Source organism: Syzygium oleosum, unplaced genomic scaffold (genome assembly GCF_021117445.2).
Source record: "Syzygium oleosum isolate NSW1041296 unplaced genomic scaffold, Sole_v2.1 Sole_v2.13, whole genome shotgun sequence".
Classification (NCBI taxonomy): Eukaryota; Viridiplantae; Streptophyta; class Magnoliopsida; order Myrtales; family Myrtaceae; genus Syzygium; species Syzygium oleosum.
Genome location: NW_026607497.1, coordinates 10207452 through 10230529, shown reverse-complemented (window position 1 = coordinate 10230529; position 23078 = coordinate 10207452). Strand labels below are relative to the sequence as shown.

At 43.3% G+C, this 23078-nt stretch overlaps 1 long non-coding RNA gene across 1 annotated transcript; it reads right to left on the bottom strand.

The window, feature by feature from the left end:
- Positions 1 to 16087: 16087 nt before the first annotated feature.
- LOC130139662 (uncharacterized) lies at positions 16088 to 18523 on the bottom strand. Its single transcript, XR_008817776.1, has 2 exons — positions 18235 to 18523; positions 16088 to 16363 (listed from the first exon to the last, which is right to left on the bottom strand). It is a non-coding gene; the product is annotated as an uncharacterized LOC130139662 (long non-coding RNA).
- Between the last annotated feature and the right edge of the window lie 4555 nt (positions 18524 to 23078).

Here is a 23078-nt window from a genome sequence, read left to right as displayed (position 1 = left end):
AGCTAGATAGAGTATTTTGAGGAGATTTAATAGCCTAGAGAGGCCCGTGTAAGGGCTGTCCATACTAAGACCGAATTAAGCGAGGCGCGATTAATTTGGGGTTTAATGGTGTGATTACCGGAAATGTTGATCTGACTGAATTCATGGCTAAATTGTCCTTGATTGTGATTGATTTCGTGATGCCATGCTATGTGCCTAGTGTGACTAAGGTCGGAGTAGCTTGGCGGACCATGATTGCGCGTGTTCATGTTGATCCAATTGCGTGATTGATATGCGTAGACTATGTACCGTGCAAGAGTGCTTTGAATTGCTTTCACGGTCATGCTAATATGTTGGTTGGGCATATTGAAATGTGGATTGAGCATGTTGTGGCTTCGTTTGGAATAAATAGCCGAATCATGTTGATTGCTCATTGTGAAAGTCTTGAATGCCCAAGTGTGAACATTATAGCCACGAGTGTACATCTCGAGCATTGGCATGGCATGTGCATATATGAGTGTGCACGAATGACACGAGTGTGTGATCACCAATAATGCCCTGATGCGTTTTACGCGGGGTTCAGATAACAATTGGTGTTTGTGAATGAGTGATCACATAAAGCCCTGAGGCGTTTTACGCGGGGTAATGAACCCGTCCTGAGGCGTGTTACGCGGGACGATGCCCGGATTACCGGAAGATGACCAACCTGATGCGTTTTACGCAGGTTATGTGTCATGAGCCTGATGCGTTTTACGCGGGCCGGAGATCGATCTCGAAGTGATGGACCTGATGCGTTTTACGCGGGTCGGACCTGATGCGATAATTGAAAGTGTGCTAGAGTGCAAGCGTGCGAGAAATGCATTAATGAGGCGTGAGCACGCGTATGAGCACGAGCATAAGCATGACATGCGTTGTGTCCAAGTGATGTGTGCATGTGCTGCGAGTGGGTCCTATGATTTATTCCCGAATTGTAAGTGCCTAGCCTGCAGGGCAAGGTGAGTATTGGATTTAGGCCCGAGGGCCTAAGTCAATTATGACTTGATTGTTGTGTTGTGAATTGAATGCTCGTCAGGAGGTGCATGTTAGCCTAGCTTAGGTTTAGGGAACCTACTCGCTGAGATTTATTCTCACTGTTGTTGAAAACCTATTTTTTTCAGACCCCCGATCTTGAGATGTCTGCAGTACCAGTTCGTTTTAGGGTTCCTTACCGGATAGACCGGGAGGAGTCGGTGTACCCCGCAGGGAACGGGGATTTTTGGGTTAGGTACCTTACCACAGTTCAGGTTGAGGCGGGTGAGGATGTGGATCAGGTCCATAGATATATAGCGTGGTGTATCAGGGACGATGAGGGGACTTACGGGCCTTTCCGGACGTTCGAGGTTCCGCTTACCGATGCTGGGGATCTTGATCCTCAGTGTCCTGATGGGGAATTGGCGAGCCCTGATCGTGCGCCGGAGGATGGAGGTTCAGACCCGGAGCTGATGGATCTGGAGGACGAGGAGCCCGAGCCCATGGAGCAGGATATGGAGCCGGAGGACGAGGCCGAGCTGATAGATTCCGAGGAGGAGTCATCTGGGGCCGAGTCCGAGCAGGATTCCCTAGACTGGGAGGTTGAGATGTTTGATAGCTCTTCCGAGTCATCGGGATCCGACTCGGACTGGGTTCCGTAGGTTTAGCCCTTAGTCCTAGGTAGAGTGGGCCAGTACCTTTTTGACCGGAGCCCCTCTAGTTTTAGTAACCCTGACTACCCGAGCCACTTACCCCTTTTTGATAGTAGTGGCCATTGACCCGCTTTTGATTTTTGAGCGCAAGCTGTAAATGGATAGTGTATATGGTTCCCATTATCAATGCAAGTGTATATTTGATCATGTCGTTGGTTGCGTGGTTATCCTTGGTTATGTGGTTTCAAATTGTTCGGGTGTTTTAATATTTCTGCCGTGCTTTGTGTTCTCTGATATTTAGGTGTTGGGTCGGCGACGCGTCCTGGGACGTCGCACTCATAATTGACCTTTGGGAGGGATGTGGCGCGCCGTAGGGTGCGGGGCATGACTTCCTCGTTTGATTTGGTATCAGAGCAAGGTTAGCTCGATCCAATTAGATCGAGGCCTGGAGTGATAAGGAGCGATGATCTTGGGTAGTCAGTAGGGAGACCTTGCATGCTACATGTACCTCCTGACTGTTTGTGCATTGATTGACTGGTTGTCGAACTGACCGTAAAATGCAGGTGCGGCAGGACCTGAGGTAAGTACGCGAATCTCCTTGGTTGAGATGTTGTGCTATTGTGTAAGGTCGCATGCTGGTTGCTTGACTGATGCTGTGTATACCTGCCTAGGACCTTAGACCGGTTTAGCTTGGCTTAGGTCTCTAATTCCTGATTGGGATTATAGCAGGTAGGTGAGCGTGCGAGTTGGAAAGATGAGTAGCCAAGGAAGAGGTAGAGGTCGAGGCCGTGGTAGAGGCAGAGGCCGAGGTCGTGAACAAGACCCTGTAGAACCGCAAGTAAGAGTTGCTGAGGATCCGAGGGTGGATGGGATTTTAAGGGCTCTCGAGGAAGCCGGAATTCTGGGAGGTAGGCTAGCCCAAGAGAGAGATGCCACTATAGCTGCTGCTGTTGAGGCCGCCATGGCTGCTGCCAATGGGGCCAATGGGAATAATGGAAATGATGGTGATAATGGGAATCAGGGGAATCAGGAAGATCCAATTCCAGTGCCGGTAAATGTGGTCAGGCCGATGTCCAAGTTAGTAGAACAGTTCCTAAAATTAAAGCCGCCGAACTTCAACGGCCAAGGGGATCCCGAGGCTGCACCCCGTTGGGTTGAGGGGTTGGAGAAGGCCCTCGAAGTGCTAGGATGCACCGAGGCCGAAAAGGTAACATTAGCTGTATATCAACTGCAGGACAACGCCGATGATTGGTGGAAGGCCACCAAAGGAAGAGTATTTCCCGTAGGGACCACCCCGACTTGGACCGTATTTTCTGAGACCTTCATGGGAAAATTCTTTTCTAAGAGCGCCAGGGAAAGGAAACTGGCAGAATTCATGAGGCTCTGCCAAGGATTGTTGACCGTCGATCAGTACGAGGCAGAATTTGCGAGACTGTCGAGGTTCACACCAAGGATGGTGGAACACCCTGAGGACAAGGCGCGAAGGTTTCGGGATGGACTAAAAGTCGACATTTGCGGCCAGCTGATACCTGTGAATTTAAAGACTTATGAGGACTTGTATGAGAGAGCCCAGGCTATTGAGCGGGAGCAAGTAGATAGAGCGGCCACATCTGGATCGCGGTTCGCCCCGGCTAAGGACAACCGCCGTCTTGGGAAGAAACCAATGGCGGGAAACAGGCGATTTGTCCCACCGATCAGGAAGAATATCGGAAAGCCGAATCACCAGCAGAACAGGTTTGGGGCTTACTTCAAATGCGGGAGTATGGACCATCAGATTAGGAATTGCCCCCAGCAACGCCCCGTAGGACCCCCGATGCATCATAAACCCCGAATTGGGAATCAGGCTGGGAATCCCCCGCCAGCTAATGTGAATAGGCCGCCGGCACAAGGACGGGTGTACGCCATGGCGCGGAGAGAAGTTGAGAATGCGCCGGGCGTGATCGCAGGTACGGTTTCTTTGTGCGGTCATGTCGCTTATGCATTATTTGATCCGGGAGCATCGCATTCGTTTATATCTGCTCAGTTTGTTGAATTGGCTGGATTAAATCCTGTTTTGTTAGAAGTGCAATTGTGTGTGACTACGCCGTTAATGGATAAGATATGCATATCGTTAGGATGTCCGGATTGTGAGATAGCGATGGGTGGCGTAGAAAGCAGGATAGACCTAACGGTTTTGCCAATGTATGATTTTGATTTGATTGTGGGCATGGACTGGTTAGTTAAGCAGAATGCCGTAATGGACTGCAGTAGCAAGGTGATCCAGTTTAGCCCGACTGGACACCCTAGATTCGAGTTTATAGGGAGTCGAGGAGGAACCTCGATCCCTTGGGTTTCTTCGGTAGAGGCAACTAAGTTGTTGGATGAGGGCTGCCAAGGTTATTTAGCAAGTGTAGTTGATTTGACGGCAGGAGAAGAGCGGCTAGAGGATATAGCAGTGGTGTGCAACTTTCCCGATGTCTTTCCTTAGTAATTGCCGGGATTGCCACCAGAAAGAGAAGTGGAATTCATTATCGAGTTGACACCCGGGACCGAGCCAATCTCGAAGCCGCCGTATAGGATGTCGTTGTCGGAATTGAAAGAACTTAAGGTTCAGATGCAAGAATTGTTAGACAAAGGTTTTATTCGACCGAGTGCGTCTCCATGGGGAGCCTCGGTATTATTCGTCAGGAAGAAGGATGGATCGTTGAGGCTATGTATCGATTACCGTCAGCTGAATCAAGTGACAGTCAAGAATAAGTATACCCTCCCAAGGATTGACGACCTGTTCGATCAGCTACAAGGATCCTCGGTATTTTCTAAGATTGACCTAAGAACAGGGTATCATCAGTTGAGGATTCAAAAGGAGGATATCCCAAAGACGGCATTCAGGACGAGGTATGGACATTATGAGTTCACGGTTATGCCGTTTGGATTAACTAACGCCCCTGCGGCTTTCATGGATTTAATGAACCGGGTATTCAATGAATTCTTAGACCGGTTCGTCATTGTCTTTATTGATGATATTCTAGTGTATTCAAAGAGCTCCGAGGAACATGAGGTACATTTGGAAAGAGTTCTACGGACGTTGAGAGAGCACGCACTGTATGTTAAGTTTAGCAAGTGCGAATTTTGGCTGAATCGAGTTGCATTTCTCGGGCATATAATTTCCGGAGAAGGAATCTCCGTGGATCCGGCAAAGATTGAGGCGGTATTGGATTGGCCGAGACCGACGACAGTTACTGAGATTCGGAGTTTCTTAGGGCTGGCAGGGTATTACCGGCGATTTGTGGAAAGATTCTCAGCGATAGCCACCCCGCTGACAAAGTTGCTTAAGAAGGAAACAAAGTTTGAATGGACGGAAAAGTGCGAAGAGAATTTTTAGGAATTGAAGCAGAAATTGACGACGGCGCTAGTGTTAACGATTCCTTCAGGATCGGGCGGGTATGAGATTTATAGCGATGCTTCGCTCAAAGGATTGGGATGTGTGCTAATGCAACATGGAAGGGTGGATGCTTATGCATCGAGACAGTTAATGCCTCATGAGATGAACTACCCGACCCACGACTTGGAACTGGCAGCAATTATTTTCGCGCTTAAGATTTGGAGGCACTACCTATGTGGAGAAAGGTTCCAGATCTACACGGACCACCAGAGCCTCAAGTATTTGTTTTCGCAGAAGGAATTAAATATGAGGCAGAGGCGTTGGATGGAGCTGTTGAAGGACTATGATTGTGACATATTGTATCATCCCGGCAAAGCCAACCGGGTAGCGGATGCCTTAAGTCGGAAATCGAGCATCGCGCATTTGTTGGTCAAGGAGTGGATTTTATTGGAAGGAGCGCGGGACTCAGAATTTAAGTTCGAGGTAGGATACCTCTCTAGTCTGATGGCGACACTAAGAATTGAACCGGAAGTGCAAGCCAAGATTAAGGCGTTGCAGTCTTCGGACCCTGAGATTCAGAAAATCTTGGAGATGGATGGCAATAAGAGGAAACCGGACTTCCAAGTATCCGATGACGGAATTCTTAAGTTTTGAGGACGTTTGTGCGTGCCCGGTGATTTGGAACTCAAGGAAGAAATTTTATCGGAAGCTCATAGGAGCAATTATAGCATTCACCCGGGCAGCACTAAGATGTATCATAACCTTCGTCAGCACTATTGGTGGAATGGAATGAAAGCGGACGTGGCCAGGCATGTGGCCAAGTGTTTGACGTGCCAACAAGTGAAGGCACAACATTGTAAGCCTGGTGGTATGTTGCAGCCGTTGGAAATCCCAAAATGGAAATGGGAGCATATTATCATGGATTTTGTAACGGGACTGCCAAGAAGCCAGAGGGGACACGACTCCATTTGGGTAATAGTAGACCGGCTGACCAAGTCAGCGCACTTCCTGGCAGTGCGAAAGGACTTCGAGCTAGAAAGGTTGGCAGAATTATATGTGCGACAGATAGTTCGTCTTCATGGAGTATCAGTATCGATCACATCGGACCGTGATCCTCGGTTTACTGCAAATTTTTGGAAAAGTTTGCAATCGACCATGGGAACTAAGTTGCAATTCAGTACGGCCTATCATCCTCAGACGGATGGCCAATCTGAGAGGACTATTCAGACCTTAGAGGATATGCTGAGGGCTTGTGTAATAGATTTTCAGGGCAAGTGGGAAGAATAGTTGCATCTTGTTGAGTTCGCTTACAATAACAGTTTTCAGCAGAGTATCGGGATAGCACCATTTGAGGCACTTTATGGCAGAGCGTGCAGAACACCGTTGTGTTAGGATGAGGTAGGAGAAAGAAGTATAACGGGTCTAGAGTTGGTTCAGCAGTCGGTGGAAACAGTAAAGATTATCCGGGAAAGGTTGAGAACAGCTCAGAGCCGTCAGAAAAGTTACACGGATCGAAGGCATAGGCCGTTGGAGTTTCAGGTTGGTGACCATGTATTTCTTAAGGTCTCGCCAATGAGAGGACTATCTCGGATTGGTAAGAAAGGAAAGCTGAGTCCTAGGTATATAGGCTCGTTCGAGATTTTGGAAAGGATTGGGACGTTGGCCTATCGCCTCGCCTTGCCGCCGAATTTGTCGCAGGTTCATAATGTTTTCCATGTGTCGATGTTGAGGAAATACGAACCGGATCCGACCTACGTGCTGAATCATGAGATAATAGATGTGGACGACAGGGTGTCGAACGTGGAGAAGCCAGTGCGGATCGACGACAGAAAGGAACAGGTTTTAAGAAACAAGACAATTCCGTTGGTCAAAGTTATCTGGGAGCACCAAGGGACGGAATGCGCCACATGGGAAAATGAGGAAGCGATGCGACGTCAGCACCCCCATTTATTTGAGTAGTCGGGTTGGATTGTAAATTCCAGGGACGAAATTTTTGTAAGGGGGGAACAGTTGTAACGTCCTGAATTCGACCCACTTCCGGGATTAATAAAATAGATGGTTATTCCTCATTTCATTTTAGTAAGTCTCGCCCGGAACTGATCATTCATGGGATACTGACCGTTAGGGAATGGCTAATTAAGAAAACGGTGCGTGGACCCAAGAACTTGACCGTGAATCGAGTCCGATCCCGAGAAGTGACGAGGGAATATTTTGTGCCGACAAGGGTCGGTCCAAGGGGAGTGACGGATTTGGTTCGACCGACGATGTGCGATCGGACATCGGGTGATTTCGTACGATCGAGAGTACGCGCGACGAACGATCCCGAACTGATTCTGAACGACCGCGACCCCTGGGACTAGTGATAAAACCTCGTGTTCTCCGGGAAATCGGGACCGTCATGACTCGAGTAGCCCTAGGTCGATACGCGTAACCCCTAAACAGCCGCCCGTTAGTGAGAGATGCTAAAACTGCAAATTGAGTTAAATCGATTGGGGAATTTAGTCCGGACTTCGGTGTCGATTTTCGTGGGCGTGCGCGACTAAATTTCAAGGACGACGTCATTTTTATGTGGCCACGCATATTTGGGATCAATAGAGTCGAAAATTGGAAATTTGACACGGGACCGGAAAATTACCGTTTTGCCCCTAGGCCTAAAATAGTGTTCCGAATTTTGGGCTGATTTAGCGATATTTTGGGGAGTTTTATATTAGTTGTTTCAACCCAATAATGTGAGATTTGTTGGACAATTGAGCCCCTAGATGTTTTGGAGGGAATGAATCTCTACCCTTTGATGGAGGGCATGATAGTCTTTTGTGCACTAGTTGGTCAACCACCCCACTATCTCACTCTCTCTATACACTCCCCTTTGACTCTCTCTCTTCCTCATTTCCTCTCCCCCAAGCCAGCCGGCCACTCTCCCTCTCCTCTCCCCCTTTCCCACGAGCTCTCCTCCTTTCGGCCTCACTCCGCCGCCGCTCGCCGGAGCCGGTGCCCCCGCCGCCGTGTGCCGCCGTTTGCCTCACCTCGCCACCACCATTCAGCCGTCCCTCTCTCCCTCTCTTCCTTCCCCCTCTCGGCCGCATGAGCAGCCCCCCACCGTGGACGCCATCCGCAAGCCGTCACCGCCGGTGCCGCCGCCGTGAAGGCAACCCGTCGCCGCCGGTGCCGCCGCCGTGAAGGCAACCCGTCGCCGCCGCTGCCCCGCCGCTGTCCAGCCACCCTTGCTGCCTGTTCAGCATTGTTTGGGAGCTTAGGAACCCAAGTGAGTACAACCCTAAACCCCAATTAGGCTAATGTGTGTTTCTAGATGGGTTTTAGGGGTTAATTAGGGTATTTTATGAGTTAAATTGTGGAGCTTGTTAGGGGCTGATGTTGTGGCTGATTTGTTGGTTTAGTGTGATCATTTTAATGAGATTTAGTGGCTGTGGATGTGCTGTGGGTTGGCTGGAATTTGTCGGATCGAAATGGCCCCAGTTCGGTCAAGTTCGGGCTTAAATTGTTGGAGATAGTGCGCGCCTAGTATTGTTCTCATGGTGGCTGTTTTGGATGATGTTTTGAGGAGCTAGATAGAGTATTTTGAGGAGATTTAATAGCCTAGAGAGGCCCGTGTAAGGGCTGTCCATACTAAGACCGAATTAAGCGAGGCGCGATTAATTTGGGGTTTAATGGTGTGATTACCGGAAATGTTGGTCTAACTGAATTCGTGGCTGAATTGTCCTTGATTGTGATTGATTTCGTGATGCCATGCTATGTGCCTAGTGTGACTAAGGTTGGAGTAGCTTGGCGGACCATGATTGCGCGTGTTCATGTTGATCCAATTGCGTGATTGATATGCGTAGACTATGTACCGTGCAAGAGTGCTTTGAATTGCTTTCACGGTCATGCTAATATGTTGGTTGGGCATATTGAAATGTGGATTGAACATGTTGTGGCTTCGTTTGGAATAAATAGCCGAATCATGTTGATTGCTCATTGTGAAAGTCTTGAATGCCCAAGTGTGAACATTATAGCCACGAGTGTACATCTCGAGCATTGGCATGGCATGTGCATATATAAGTGTGCACGAATGACACGAGTGTGTGATCACCTATAATGCCCTGATGCGTTTTACGCGGGGTTCAGATAACAATTGGTGTTTGTGAATGAGTGATCACATAAATCCCTGAGGCGTTTTACGTGAGGTAATGAACCCGTCCTGAGGCGTGTTACGCGGGACGATGCCCGGATTACCGGAAGATGACCAACCTGATGCGTTTTACGCAGGTTATGTGTCATGAGCCTGATGCGTTTTACGCGAGCCGGAGATCGATCTCGAAGTGATGGACCTGATGCGTTTTACGCGGGTCGGACCTGATGCATTTTACGCGGGTCGGAGGTGAATTGATAATTGAAAGTGTGCTAGAGTGCAAGCGTGCGAGAAATGCATTGATGAGGCGTGAACACACGTATGAGCACAAGCATAAGCATGACATGCGTTGTGACCAAGTGATGTGTGCATGTGCTGCGAGTGGGTCCTATGATTTATTCCCGAATTTTAAGTGCCTAACCTGCAGGGCAAGGTGAGTATTGGATTTGGGCCCGAGGGCCTAAGTCAATTATGACTTGATTGTTGTGTTGTGAATTGAATGCTCGTCAGGAGATGCATGTTAGCCTAGCTTAGGTTTAGGGAACCGACTCACTGAGATTTATTCTCACTGTTGTTGAAAACCTATTTTTTTCAGACCCCCGACCTTGAGATGTCTGCAGTACTAGTTCGTTTTGGGATTCCTTACCGAATAGACCGGGAGGAGTCGGTGTACCCTGCAAGGAACGGGGATTTTTTGGTTAGATACCTTACCACAGTTCAGGTCGAGACGGGTGAGGATGTGGATCAGGTCCATAGATATATAGCGTGATGTATCAGGGACGATGAGGGGACCTACGAGCCTTTCCGGACGTTCGAGGTTTCGCTTACCGATGCCGGGGATCTTGACCCTTAGTGTCCTGATGGGGAATTGGCGAGCCCTGATCGTGCGCCGGAGGATAAAGGTGCAGACCCGGAGCCGATGGATCTGGAGGACGAGGAACTCGAGCCCATGGAGCAGGATATGGAGCCGGAGGACAAGGCCGAGCCGATGGATTCCGAGGAGGAGTCATCTGGGGCCGAGTCCGAGCAGGATTCCCTAGACTCGGAGGTTGAGATGTTTGATAGCTCTTCCGAGTTATCGGGATCCGACTCGGACTGGGTTCCGTAGGTTTAGCCCTTAGTCCTAGGTAGAGTGGGCCAGTACCTTTTTGACCGGAGCCCCTCTAGTTTTAGTAACCCTGACTACCCGAGCCACTTACCCCTTTTTGATAGCAGTGGCCATTGACCCGCTTTTGATTTTTGGAGCGCAAGTTGTAAATGGATAGTGTATATGGTTCCCATTATCAATGCAAGTGTATATTTGATCATGTCGTTGGTTGCGTGGTTATCCTTGGTTATGTGGTTTCAAATTGTTCGGTTGTTTTAATATTTCTGCTGTGCTGTGTTCTCTGATATTTGGGTGTTGGGTCGACGACGCGTCCTGGGACGTCGCACTCAGAATCGACCTTTGCGAAGGATGTGGCACGCCGTAGGGTGCGGGGTGTGACAATACGGCCTCAAAATCAACGTTGGTGTCCAGAGGGGCAAAATCGTAATTTTTCCGGTCCCGAACCAAAATTCATTTTTTTGCAGAAATGGGTGGCCCCAAGGTTGGCCAAGCCAAAAACGTCATCGGCCGCTCAAAATTGTCACTTTCAAAATTCTCGATTCTCGGGCCCAAATTCCAAGAAATGACCAAAATCGAACAATCGCAACTTTAGCTTATCTCTGGTTAACGGGTGGCTCATTGGGATTACGCGCTCTCGACCCGTGATCGACACTGAGTCAAATCACGTTTAAGTTTACTCTACCCAGGACGACCTCGATTGTCATATAATTGCAAGGGTCTATCGCTAGTTCCCTTCGGACACGATCAATCAAATAGACCGGTCTCAGTTGGCTCAAAACATTCCCTCGTCAATCCATATGGTCGAAGATCAAACCCAGGTCGAGTTCTTTGGTCGTGCGAACTCAATCCCGTAATAGCCCTACCCCTACGGTTAGCATCCCGAGAATGCGCTGTTCTGGGCAAAATCTCACTATAGTGCATTGATCAATATTCATTTCCTAGATCCCGGGAAAAGGATCGAAAATTCATACTGTTACAACATTTATCCAAATCAGTATATGTATGAGATAAAAAAATTAGTTATATCACTTCAACAAAGCTTTATACATCTCAGAAATATTGATTTGATCAACAATATCAAAACAAATATCAATGGCCTAGTCCATTGATTATTCTATTGTTCAATATCAAACAATGACTATGCATAACTCTCGTGTTAAGGCTTACCAATATTGGCGTATGTCAGTACGCATAGAAACAATCCGTAAACATTCATAAATCAAGTTCACAAATCAAAATATATAACCTTTCATAATTCAATGCATAGAGCGGAATACACTTTATTTAACATTTCTCAAACTTTTTCACAAATAATCAACTCACAAAACTTTCTAAGAAATGCTTTACTACATCAATTCAAATAACCAAAAGAATAGTAAAAACCCGTTCCAAATTTGTGTAACAAATATGCTCTAAACACTTTTTTCTTAATAAATACCATGCCGTGCTATTCCTCTTTCGTAACTTATTAATTATCTAATTCCTATCATTTGCAAGACATAAGTTCATAAATCATAAAAACATATAAGCATCATTCACCTGAAAATGTGAAACCAAACAATGAAAGTTACCTTGAGTGAGAAACGGATATTGAATCAAATGAAAGCAAGGGAGGATTTCGTATCGTGAGCATAGGAATTACGGGTGCAATTTTAAAAAAAGAATGGGTATTTCCTCTGCTCTGAAATTTGTTTGACACCGGTTCTTAACTTTGAACCTGGATAAAGCCTGAATCAAATGAAAGCTAGGGTTCAAGAACTACAAGTTGAAAAATAATACTAGGAAGGACATACTATTATTTAGAGGAAGCATTTTCAAAGACAAATTAATTACAAGTTCATGCTAATCAACTATTTTCTTAATCTTCTAATAAAATAAGTAAAAGTCGCATTACAATGGACTTTGAGTCAAGATCTCCATGTCCATGCAATGCACATGTTTTTCAAATATCGAATTGTCTTTTAAGCACAACATACGAAATAAAATAAACCTACTTCTAATTAGACGAATTTTGCGTAATTTAATTAAAAAAATCTCACTTTAAAATATAATCTACTTGAGAGCCCCAAGCGGAGCCCATGGCATATAAGTACTAGGAGCAGAAGTAAGTTATTGGGTTCCTCGCTTAAATTATCATTTTGATTCGTTAGATGAGATGAATCCCTTGCCTAGCCTAGCCCAGCCCATTCCAACTCAACTCAAACCAAGTAAAATGATTTAAAACCTCCTAGAGGACTTCAACTGGGAAGATACCACTGAATCAACATGTTCTTGGCTTGTTTCGTCTTCAAGTACTGTAGGGCAATCTTGTAAGGTGTCTTGCCTAAGATAAAGTTGCAAAATATTGGTTTTCAAAAGTGCAATAATGAAGAGAATAATTTACCCAATCTCTGGGGCAGACTTTCTTGTTTGTTCTAAGAGACGGACTTCATTTGGTCATTTTAAAACACTTCTTCTCGGGTAGTGGTCATTTTTTTTATTTCAATTATTTTGCTTTTGTGATGACCAATATCTTAGAAACTCATAAACAATTCACCAATTCTCCGCATAAACTTCTTTCGGTCATTTTAAATAATTTATCTTCGATAAAGGGGATATCTTTATTAATTTGCGTGTGGCACGCCTCATTAAAAGATGTCATCTTTTTTCTCAAAATTCGCGAGAACTTGTCATATAAAGGAAAGAAAAGGAGGGGACAAACAAAAGGGAAACTTTGGGAAAGAGGGAAGGTGGTGGGGGAGGAGAGCTCGCGACCCTCACTTCGTCTTCATCCTTTTGGGCACTGTGGAGCGAGGCAGCGAATGATGACGGTCAAAGCATGTTGGCTTGGCATTGGCATATTATGCATCATCCATCCATTAGTTAGACCTGGACATCATGTCCATCGAGGGTTTTATTTTATTGTGCTTACCAGTCTCGTAATTTTTCTCTAACAGACTTCGTTTGATCATTTTAAGTACTTTTTGTACAGTAAAGGCCAGTTTTGATTAATTCTCATGTTGCCCAACTCATAAATATTATGAAATTGTCGATCTTTTGTAGTTTGCTTTTATAATAATCAATCTTGGTTTATTTTATAAGCAATAACGAGCAAATGGGGTCTATTAAATCACCAAGGCTGGATGGTTTTCAAGCAGTATTTTACAAGAAATTCTGAGATGTGGTTGGAGACGACATACTAATGTTCGGGAGTGCTTCTGCTTCTATGGTTCCCTTAAAAAAGAGGACCCATAAATCCAGAGTTCTTTTAAAAATTTGTCGTAATGTACTTGAATTCATCGTCGTGTTTGTCACGCCTTTATGTAGTAATTTAATTTCATGAGTTGCAATTTAATAATAGTCACTCTGACTCGTCTTTACATACAATCAGCTGTTAACCTTTTTAATATATATAACTTAACTATATCGTTCATGACTTTACTTGATAATTTTCCTCAATGTTTGTAATCTTTTTATGAGTCCTTGTAAGGTTGATTTCTCCGACATATAGACTTCTTTCGGTCATTTTAAAAAATTTATCACCGATAATGATGATATTTTTATTGATTCGTGTGTCGCACGCCTATAAATAATTTGTTATCTTTTTTTTATTTATCAAAATTCGTGATGACTTGTCATATATGGGAAAGAAAGGAGGAGAGGACAAACAAAGAGAAATCAGAAAAGGTAGTTTTTAAAATTGAAAATTAGAATTTAAACAAAAAAACAAAAAAAGAGTGGCTGGACAGTGGCAATCACCGCCAACTCTGGCAGGGGAATTGACCCCCGCTTAAGATGGATGTAAGTAGTTTGGATAAGTTTTAGTACTTCTAGCTCGAGTTATCTTTTTGATTGGCTAGATAATATGACTTCCATGGCTAATTGAACCTAATCCATCCCAGGTAACATGATTCAATACGTCCGAGAGGACTTGAACAGGGGAGATACCACTAGATCCACATGTTCTTGGTTTGTTTCCTCTTCAAGTACTGTAGGGCAATCTTATAAGGTGTCTTGCCTAAGATAATGCTGCAACATATCGTTTTTCAAAAGTGCAATAATGAAGAGAATAATTTATCCAATTTTTTAGGCAGACTTCATTCGGTCATTTTAAAACACTTCTTCTCCGGTAGCGGTCATTTTTTTTATTTCAATTATTTTTCTTTTATGATGACCAATATCTTAGAAATTCATAAACAGTTCCCCCATTCTCCGACATAGACCTCTTTCGGTCATTTTAAATAATTTATCTTTGATAAAGGGGATATCTTTATTAATTCGCGTGTGGCATGCCTCATAAAAAGAAGTAATCTTTTTTCTCAAAATTGGCGAGAACTTGTCATATAAAGGAAAAAAAAAGGAGGGGACAAACGAAAGGGAAACTTTGGGAAAGAGGGAAGGTGGTGGGGAGGAGAGCTCGTGACTCTCACTTCGTCTTCATCCTTTTGGGCACTGTGGAGTGAGCGGGCCAATGATGACGATCAAAGCCTGTTGCCTTGTCATCATCCATCGACTGGTTAGACCTGGACATCGTGTCTATCTAGGGTTTTATTTTCCTTCGTCCATGCTTCCTAGGAAATTTCCTTACCAGTCTCGTAATCTTTTTTCTGACATACCGGGATGTGGTCGGAGATGGCATGGTCAACAGGGAACTGATGCACTGATGCACGTGCTTCTTATTCCTATGACAACCAAAAAATACCCAAGTCTTGATGGATCGGTGGAGGTTCATATTGAGTTGTCGAAAGGACAACTAGTAAAGATCATCACTAATCGGTGACTAGTGCAGGTGGCCGAGGTTGTTATCGATGAAAGTTGATCGGTGAAGACCACTTGTTAACATACCGTGGCTTATATGACCAATTACGTGAACGATAAGAAGACTGCAAAAATGAACTGAATCCAAAGATATCCCAGAGATTATAACTGTTTATGCATAAGAATATGCAGTTGAAGATCGTGAGTGCAAAACCGAAAATCTCAGGAGTAGTGTGATGTAATAGATAACCGCACATCAGCGGTTATATTTTGTATGAGGCTATATAAGGCCAAGTAAAATCAGTTGTTATGTATCCGCAATAAAAAAAATACTTATCAAATTTTTGCAGTTCAATTTACTGATTTATCGTTCTTATTCGCAATTCTTTATTATTTCAATTTAGTTAATATTTGTAGCTTGTTCTGCATCTATTATTTTCTGTCCGAGTCGCCCCAGAACCCAATTTAACTCAAAAAACCGATGATCCAACTTTTGGTAAAAGGTCTTTCGTCGACGATCATTTTTGGCAAAGCAGAATCCCATAGGTTGATACGGACCAATCAATTTGTGTAATGCGTCTCAAATGATCATCTCAAAATGTGCTACAAAATAAAATTCTGGCCTGTTTTTCATCAGATTCTGCGTCCTTCCCAAAGTAGTTTCCTCATTTATCAGCATGCTTTTCGCGAAAGCAATTTTTTGCGAGAATTCTTTGGCTAAAGCTAGGACATGCTCTCAGAGATCGCCTTGTTGTTTGGGAAGTTCCATGGACGGGTCTCTGCCTACTTTTGCAAGCTGATTTAGTGGGAGCGTGCTATCTTTACTGATTCATTTTTATTTTCTTTTTTCCTTCTTCAGATGTACTTAAAAAGACAAAAAAAAATAAAAAAATAGAAAAAAACAATCACAAGCAAAGCGCAATGAAAAACAAACAAGGGCCGGTGCAGGTATTGTCACGCCCCGAACCCCTACGGCACGCGACACCGCCTATGGTCGATTTAATCGACGTCCCAGGAATATCGCTGACCTCAAATTTACCATCAGAGATTTACTACCACAGCGGATATCAACAATTAAATCCGGACAATTAAAACTGGGGAGAAAAATCAGGGAGAATATACATATCTTTTTCATTTCCTTCTTATACCATAATATTTACATTTATAAACTGTCCCATACATGTACATGCATATCGCCTTTCTCAAAAACCGATACTCCAAGGATGAAAACTTGGGTTTACTACTACTCCAAAAATGGTGCTCGCCAAAAACCCATTCTGAGTCTGATTCCTTGTCCTCTGAGTCTGAGTCCCTTTATACCGTCCCATCCACTGAGGACTCCAAAACGTTCTGGTGGCGGTGGCAGAAGATTCATGGGTCCTGTCGGGGTTCTGAAATTGTTGGTTAAAACAACCGTGAGAACACTTCTCAGTAAGTTCACCCATAAACCCAACCTAGGCTAGGCTAGCATGCAATCTCCTGACTGGAAACAATTATTCAAATCACAATACCACAATAGTCAGACAATTATCTGACCCTGCAGGTTAGGCAGATCAACATACAATAGTCACGGCACATGCGTGGCACGCATAATCACACGTATGTCAATCACACGTTCAAGCACCGATTCTCATACATTCGCATGCCAGTCTATGCATTTTCCATGCATGCAAATGTCGTCTACATGTCATACGCATTCTCCGGCCCACTGGCCCACACTGGCACACTGGCAATTTCCCAATTTATTATTAATTACGACTCGAGTCCACATTATTAACGGCCCGGTGCGTCTAGCCTGCTTCAAAGTGCATGAGGCGCAGCAACCGATCTGGCCTAGTGTCTCTAGCCTGCTTCGAAGTGCATGAGGCGCAACACTGATCTCCTTACGAACCAGAGCCTGCTTCAAAGTGCATGAGGATGGTCGTCTTCCGGACGTACCGGGCATCATCCTGCTTCAAAGTGCATGAGGACGGTATCGACCCGAAGGTCACGACCCGAAGGTCCTTCGGTGATCACACAACTTATTATTATCTGAACCCAGCGTATAACGCTTCAGGGCATTTTAGGTAATCACATGCTCATGGCAGACACGCATTTTCACACAATTTCATCACATACCTCACTCTCGGCATACACAATGCGTGTCCATGTTATGCAATGCAATGCACCATGAGCGCCAATTAAATTCAAACACTCAATATCACCACACGCTGAAACATCACATTGCAGGCACAACAAATAATATTGCCAGGCTCAAACATGCGCACAACATCATTCAAACTCAATCCTGTCAGATGTAAACACGTGCATATACCACTCTTATCCCGTTATTCCGTCCATTCTCATTTCCTCTTTCTCATTCTTCGCCAGTGACCCGCGTAAACGTACACGCCTCAGGTACACTGCGACCACTCACCACATCCGGCCCGCGTACTCGTTCACGCCTCAGGCCCCTCGATCGCGCCCCGAGCATCACACGCCTCGGTCCGATCCCACATTTACTTTCTCATGCCATTGCCTCAAATTCCGTGCACACTTGCACCCCACACTTCACCACATCACCATTTTCACACAAAAGCACATTTTCGCATAAAACAACATTTTTCTTTGTTCAAATGTTTTCAAATCATTTTCAGCCCTTCACGGGATTTTCATAAAATTCCAAGACGGACCTAACGGTACCGAACACGCATCAAACGACTCACCACAGCACAGTGCACAGTACTCCCACAGCTCGTGAACAGTAATTTCTGCACTCAAACCACAAAATCACACCACCGACTCTTCCCGACACTTACATGAAACTCCGAGCCGGACTCAACGGTATCATTCTCGTACCCAACAGCACGCCACAGCATACTCAACTTAATTACCACAATTTACTAATAATTTAAATATGCATCCAATACGATAATTCCCATTTTTCTCCAACCAAACGGCGTCGGATTAATTCCGATCCTTCACGGGACTTTCTCGCCAAAATATCTAGGTTCCAAAAATTCAACTTGCGTCCCAATCGGACCATCACAGCTCGGTGAACAGTAACCCACAGCCAGTGAACAGTGATTCGAGGCATATGAACAGTAATTCGCAGCCCCTAATTTTCTGAATTTCCAATAAATATTACCCGAATTAATTCCTAAGGCCCGCCATAAAATTTTCACCCCCTATCCATGTGATTCCGCACCTAATTCCATACTGATTTTGTTCGAATTTACCCGTCGATACCCGAAGTCCTAAATTAGGTTTAGGCGCGACTTACCCGCGTTCTAGACTTCCTCGGCTAGAACGGAAAGCGGCGGCCCTTAATCGGGGACAACGGCGACGACGTACAACTTCCGGGTGGCGGCGATCGGCTTGGACGGCGATGACGTGGCTTGCGCGTGGCCGAGGGCCTCACGGACAAGAGAGAGAGGGAGGGAAATAGAGAGAGAGAGGGACGGCGGGAGGGGGTGATGGTGGTGTACGGCGGCGTGGACGGTGGCTTGAGGGTGGTCCGGTGTGGTGGCGGCGAGCGGCGGCGCCGGCGGTGGAGAAAATGGCCAAGGAAGAACTCACGGTGGAGGAGGGGAAACTCACGGCCAAAAACAGAAAAGGGGGGGGGGGGGGGGGGAAGTCCACGAAGGAGAGGGAGAGAGAGAGGAGAGGGTCTTATCTAGAAACTTTGACCCAAAAAAATATCTAAAGCAAAAATGACTAAAATACCCCTTCTTCTATAAGCATGTCCTTTGTTAATCCTTAAGGGCAAAACAGTCAACTTCTTCGTTTCTTGTCCAAATTGAATTTTTCCGAAGAATTTGAGCACACCAAAATTTCACACGTGTCACGTGCAAAAACTTCGTCCTAACGTTCTGGCGTGACTTCCTAATTTTCCAGGGTCCAATTTGGACAAAAATTCCATAATTAAATTCTATTAAACGCAACTCGAGCGTTTCTCAAGCTAACGGGCGGCTTGCTGGGGAAACTCGCAGAATCGACTCATGACTGATACTGAATCGAGTCACGTGCAAGTCCGTTCGATGCGTGACGATCTCGGTTGTCATAAAAATCGCGAAGATCAATCACTTGATCCGAGGGGTACGATCGTTCGGTATAATTTCAGAATCATTCGTCAAGTCGTTTCGTGGTCCAACGGAATCACCCGCGATCCACTACTAGGACAGTGGCGAACTGACCCCTAACTATCCTTGGATCGGCCAACAGTGGCTCAAAATATCACTTACGCGATTTAATGATCGAAGTCCATTCACAGTCGAATTTTCTTTAATCGCGCGAATTTAATTCCCCTATTAGCCTTTCCCTAATGGTTAGCATTCCCAGGAATGATCAGTTCCGGGCGAGAATTTACTGCGAGCACATTTCATAAAACTCAATTATTCAATAAATTCCAATTGGTGGAAATTTCGGAATGTCACAGGTATAGTCGAAGATGCCTCTGGCAAAGATTCCCGGTTTGGTGCTTGATTGAATGTTGGCAGTGAGTCTTTCCCCCTCCTTTAAAAAAGATGCTATAGATAACAACTTTTTTTTAAACCAAAATTGGGTTATGACATAAATAAAATCATGAGTTTTCTTAATTTTAAAATATACGTAAAATATATGAAGGATGAATAATTAGTCGATGAGAGTAGAGTTTGGTCATTTTTTAATAGAATTATCGATAATTTGAAGAATCGACAGCTTGATGAATAAAAAAAAAGTGGAGTTGACAGTATCGGATGCAATCATCAAAGAAGTAACTGCAAACATAGTGGAATATTTGTTAAAAAAAATAGTGGGAGAAAGCAACCGTTAAGATTGTGGAGTTGAAGAAACCATCAAGGTAATGGAGTTGATGTAACTGTCGATGTAACTGTTTGTAACATTTGTTGGTAATTGTCGATTCCAATCTTTAAATGGTCACATTGTATTCTTCGGATACCCCCGCACAACACACAAACAAATCTTGTTATCTTTTAATTCCTATATCGTAGTTTTAGCTATAGTTTTCATATATTTTGTTGCCAATTAAATTGTTGCGTGTGTCTTTGTTGTTGTTGTTTCCAAATATTTCGTCGTCGATTAAATTCCGGCATGTATCTTTTAGTTTCTAGATGCTTTGTTGTCAATTATATATATCGGTTTCATTGTGTACTTGTGATATTTCCTGTCCGGAATCACCACAGACTCTGTCTCATCTCATAAAAAATTGAAAGACAACTTTCAGTGAAAGGCAAATTTTGATGAAACATCTTTTTGGCACTCCTAGTGGGACCGGTCGATTTGAGGAAGTACAATGTCGAGAACAAGGAATCATCCAGAGCCTGATCATGCAACAATAACAACCCTGTGATACGGCTACCAGTCCGAGACCTCAACCCCTCGAGCAGTAGAGCCAACCCAAGGGGGCAACGTCTAAATACTGTGGCACTTTATAGAGTAGCAGGTGAGGAAGTTAGCACTAAAACCCACTTTGGTGGCTACCATGAAGAGGTTGTTCGAGGAAAAGCAGAATCAGACAGTGTATAGCGAGACACATCTCTGATGTGATCAGGCCGATGGTCATCAATGCAATTAATGATGTCATTTCCAAGCCTGGGATATCGAATCAATCCATACAGATCCAACCCAACATGGCGGTTTCCACTACCAAAAAACAAGAGTTTTCCAACGAAATTTCCAACGAAAAATTCGGCGAAATTCGTTGGAAAACGAATTTCCAACGAAATTTGCGACGAAAAAAAATTCGTTGGTAATTAGTCGTCGCAAATTTTTCCGACAAAAAATTTAAATTTTCGTTGGAAAAATTTCGTTGGAAAAATTCGTGGGAAACATTAGTTGGAAAGTTCGTTGGAAAATTCGTTGGTAATAATTCATTGGAAAAAACGTGGCAAAATTCGTTGGTAATTTCCAACGAAATTAGCGACGAAAAAAAATTTGAATTTTCGTTGATAATTTCCGACGAAAATTAATTCGTGGCAAAATTCGTCGCTAAAAATCGTTGGAAAAATTCGTTGCAAAATATTCGTTGAAAAAATCGTCGGAAATCCGCGAAATTTTCCGACAAAAAAATACAATTCTCGTTGGTAATTTCCGACGAAAAACAAGTTCGTTGGAAATCCCGAATTTTTCCGACAAACAATTTTTTTTTAATTTCCAACGAAAAAAAAATTCGTTGGAAATCGCGAATTTTTGCGACAAATAATTTTCGGTGATAATTTCTAACGAAAAAAAAATTCGTTGGAAATCCCGCATTTTTCCGACAAACAATTTTCGTTGGTAATTTCCGACGAAAAAAAAATTCGTTGGAAATCCCTACTATTTCCGACAAACAATTTTTTTTTTCCAATGAAAAAAAATTCGTTGGAAATCGCGAATTTTTGCGACAAATAATTTTTGGTGATAATTTCCAACGAAAAAAAAAATTCGTTGGAAATCCCGCATTTTTCCGACAAACAATTTTCGTTGGTAATTTCCGACGACAAAAAAATTCGTTGGAAATCCCTCCTATTTCTGACAAACAATTTTTGTTGTTAATTTCCAACCAAAAAAAAAATTCGTTGGAAATCCCCAATTTTTCCGACAAAAAAATTTCGTTGGTAATTTCCGACGAAAAAAAAATTCGTTGGAAATCCCTCATATTTCTGACAAGAAATTACAATTTTCGTTTTTAATTTCCAACGAAAAAAAAGAATTCGTTGGAAAACCCGAATTTTTCCGACAAACAATTTTCGTTGGTAATTTCCGACGAAAAGAAAATTCGTTGGAAATCCCGAATATTTCCGATAAGAAATTACAATTTTCGTTTTTATTTTCCAATGAAAAAAAAAATCGTTGGAAATCACGAATTTTCCGATAAGAAATTACAATTTTTGTTTTTAATTTCCAATGAAAAAAAAATTCGTTGGAAATCGCAAATTTTCCGACAAGAAATTACAATTTTCGTTTTTAATTTCCAACGAAAAAAAAAAATTCGTTGGAAATCCCACATTTTTCCGACAAACAATTTTCGTTGGTAATTTCCGACGAAAAAAAAATTCGTTGGAAATCCCGAATATTTCCGATAAGAAATTACAATTTTCGTTTTTAATTTCCAACGAAAAAATAATTCGTTGGAAATCGCGAATTTTTCCGACAAACAATTTTTGTTGTTAATTTCCCACGAAAAAATCATTCGTTGGTAATTTCCGACGAAAAAACAATTCGTTGGAAATCCCGAATATTTCCGATAAGAAATTACAATTTTCGTTTTTAATTTCCAACGAAAAACAAATTCGTTGGAAATCCCGAATTTTTCCGACAAACAATCTTCGTTGGTAGTTTCCGACGAAAAAAAAATTCGTTGGAAATTTCGAATATTTCCCACACGAAATTACAATTTTCGTTTTGAATTTCCAACGAAAAAAAAATTCGTTGGAAATCGCGAACTTTTCCGACAAACAATTTTCGTTGGTAATTTCCGACGAAAAAAAAATTCGTTGGAAATCGGGAATTTTTCTCACAAACAATTTTCGTGTTAATTTCCAACGAAAAAAAAATTCGTTGGAAATCTCGAATTTTTCCTACAAACAATTTTCGTTGGTAATTTCCGACAAAAACAAAATTCGTTGGAAATCTCGAATATTTCCCACAATAAATTACAATTTTCGTGTTAATTTCCGACGAAAAAAAAATTCGTTGGAAATGTCGGATTTCTCCGACAAAAATTTTTCGTTGTTAATTTCCAACGAAAAAAAAATTCGTTGGAAATCGCAATTTTTTCCGACAAAAAATAGCAAGTCTCGTTGGTAATTTCCGACGAAAATTTAATTCGTTGGAAAAATAATATATAAATTCATCCTTATTCGTTGCAAAAAATCGTGGGAAATCCGCGAAATTTTCATCCAAAAAATTACAATTTTCGTTGGTAATTTCCAACGAAAACAACATTTGTGGGAAAATACGTTACAAAATTTGACGCTAATTATTCGATGCAAAAATCATTGGAAATTCGATTTTTTTCCATCAAAAAAATTCAATTTTCGTTGGTAATTTGCAACGAAAGCTATTCGTGACAAAATTCGTCGCTAAGTTTGCGACGAATTTTGTTTAGCGACAATTTCGATTTTAAATCTAATTATTATCAAT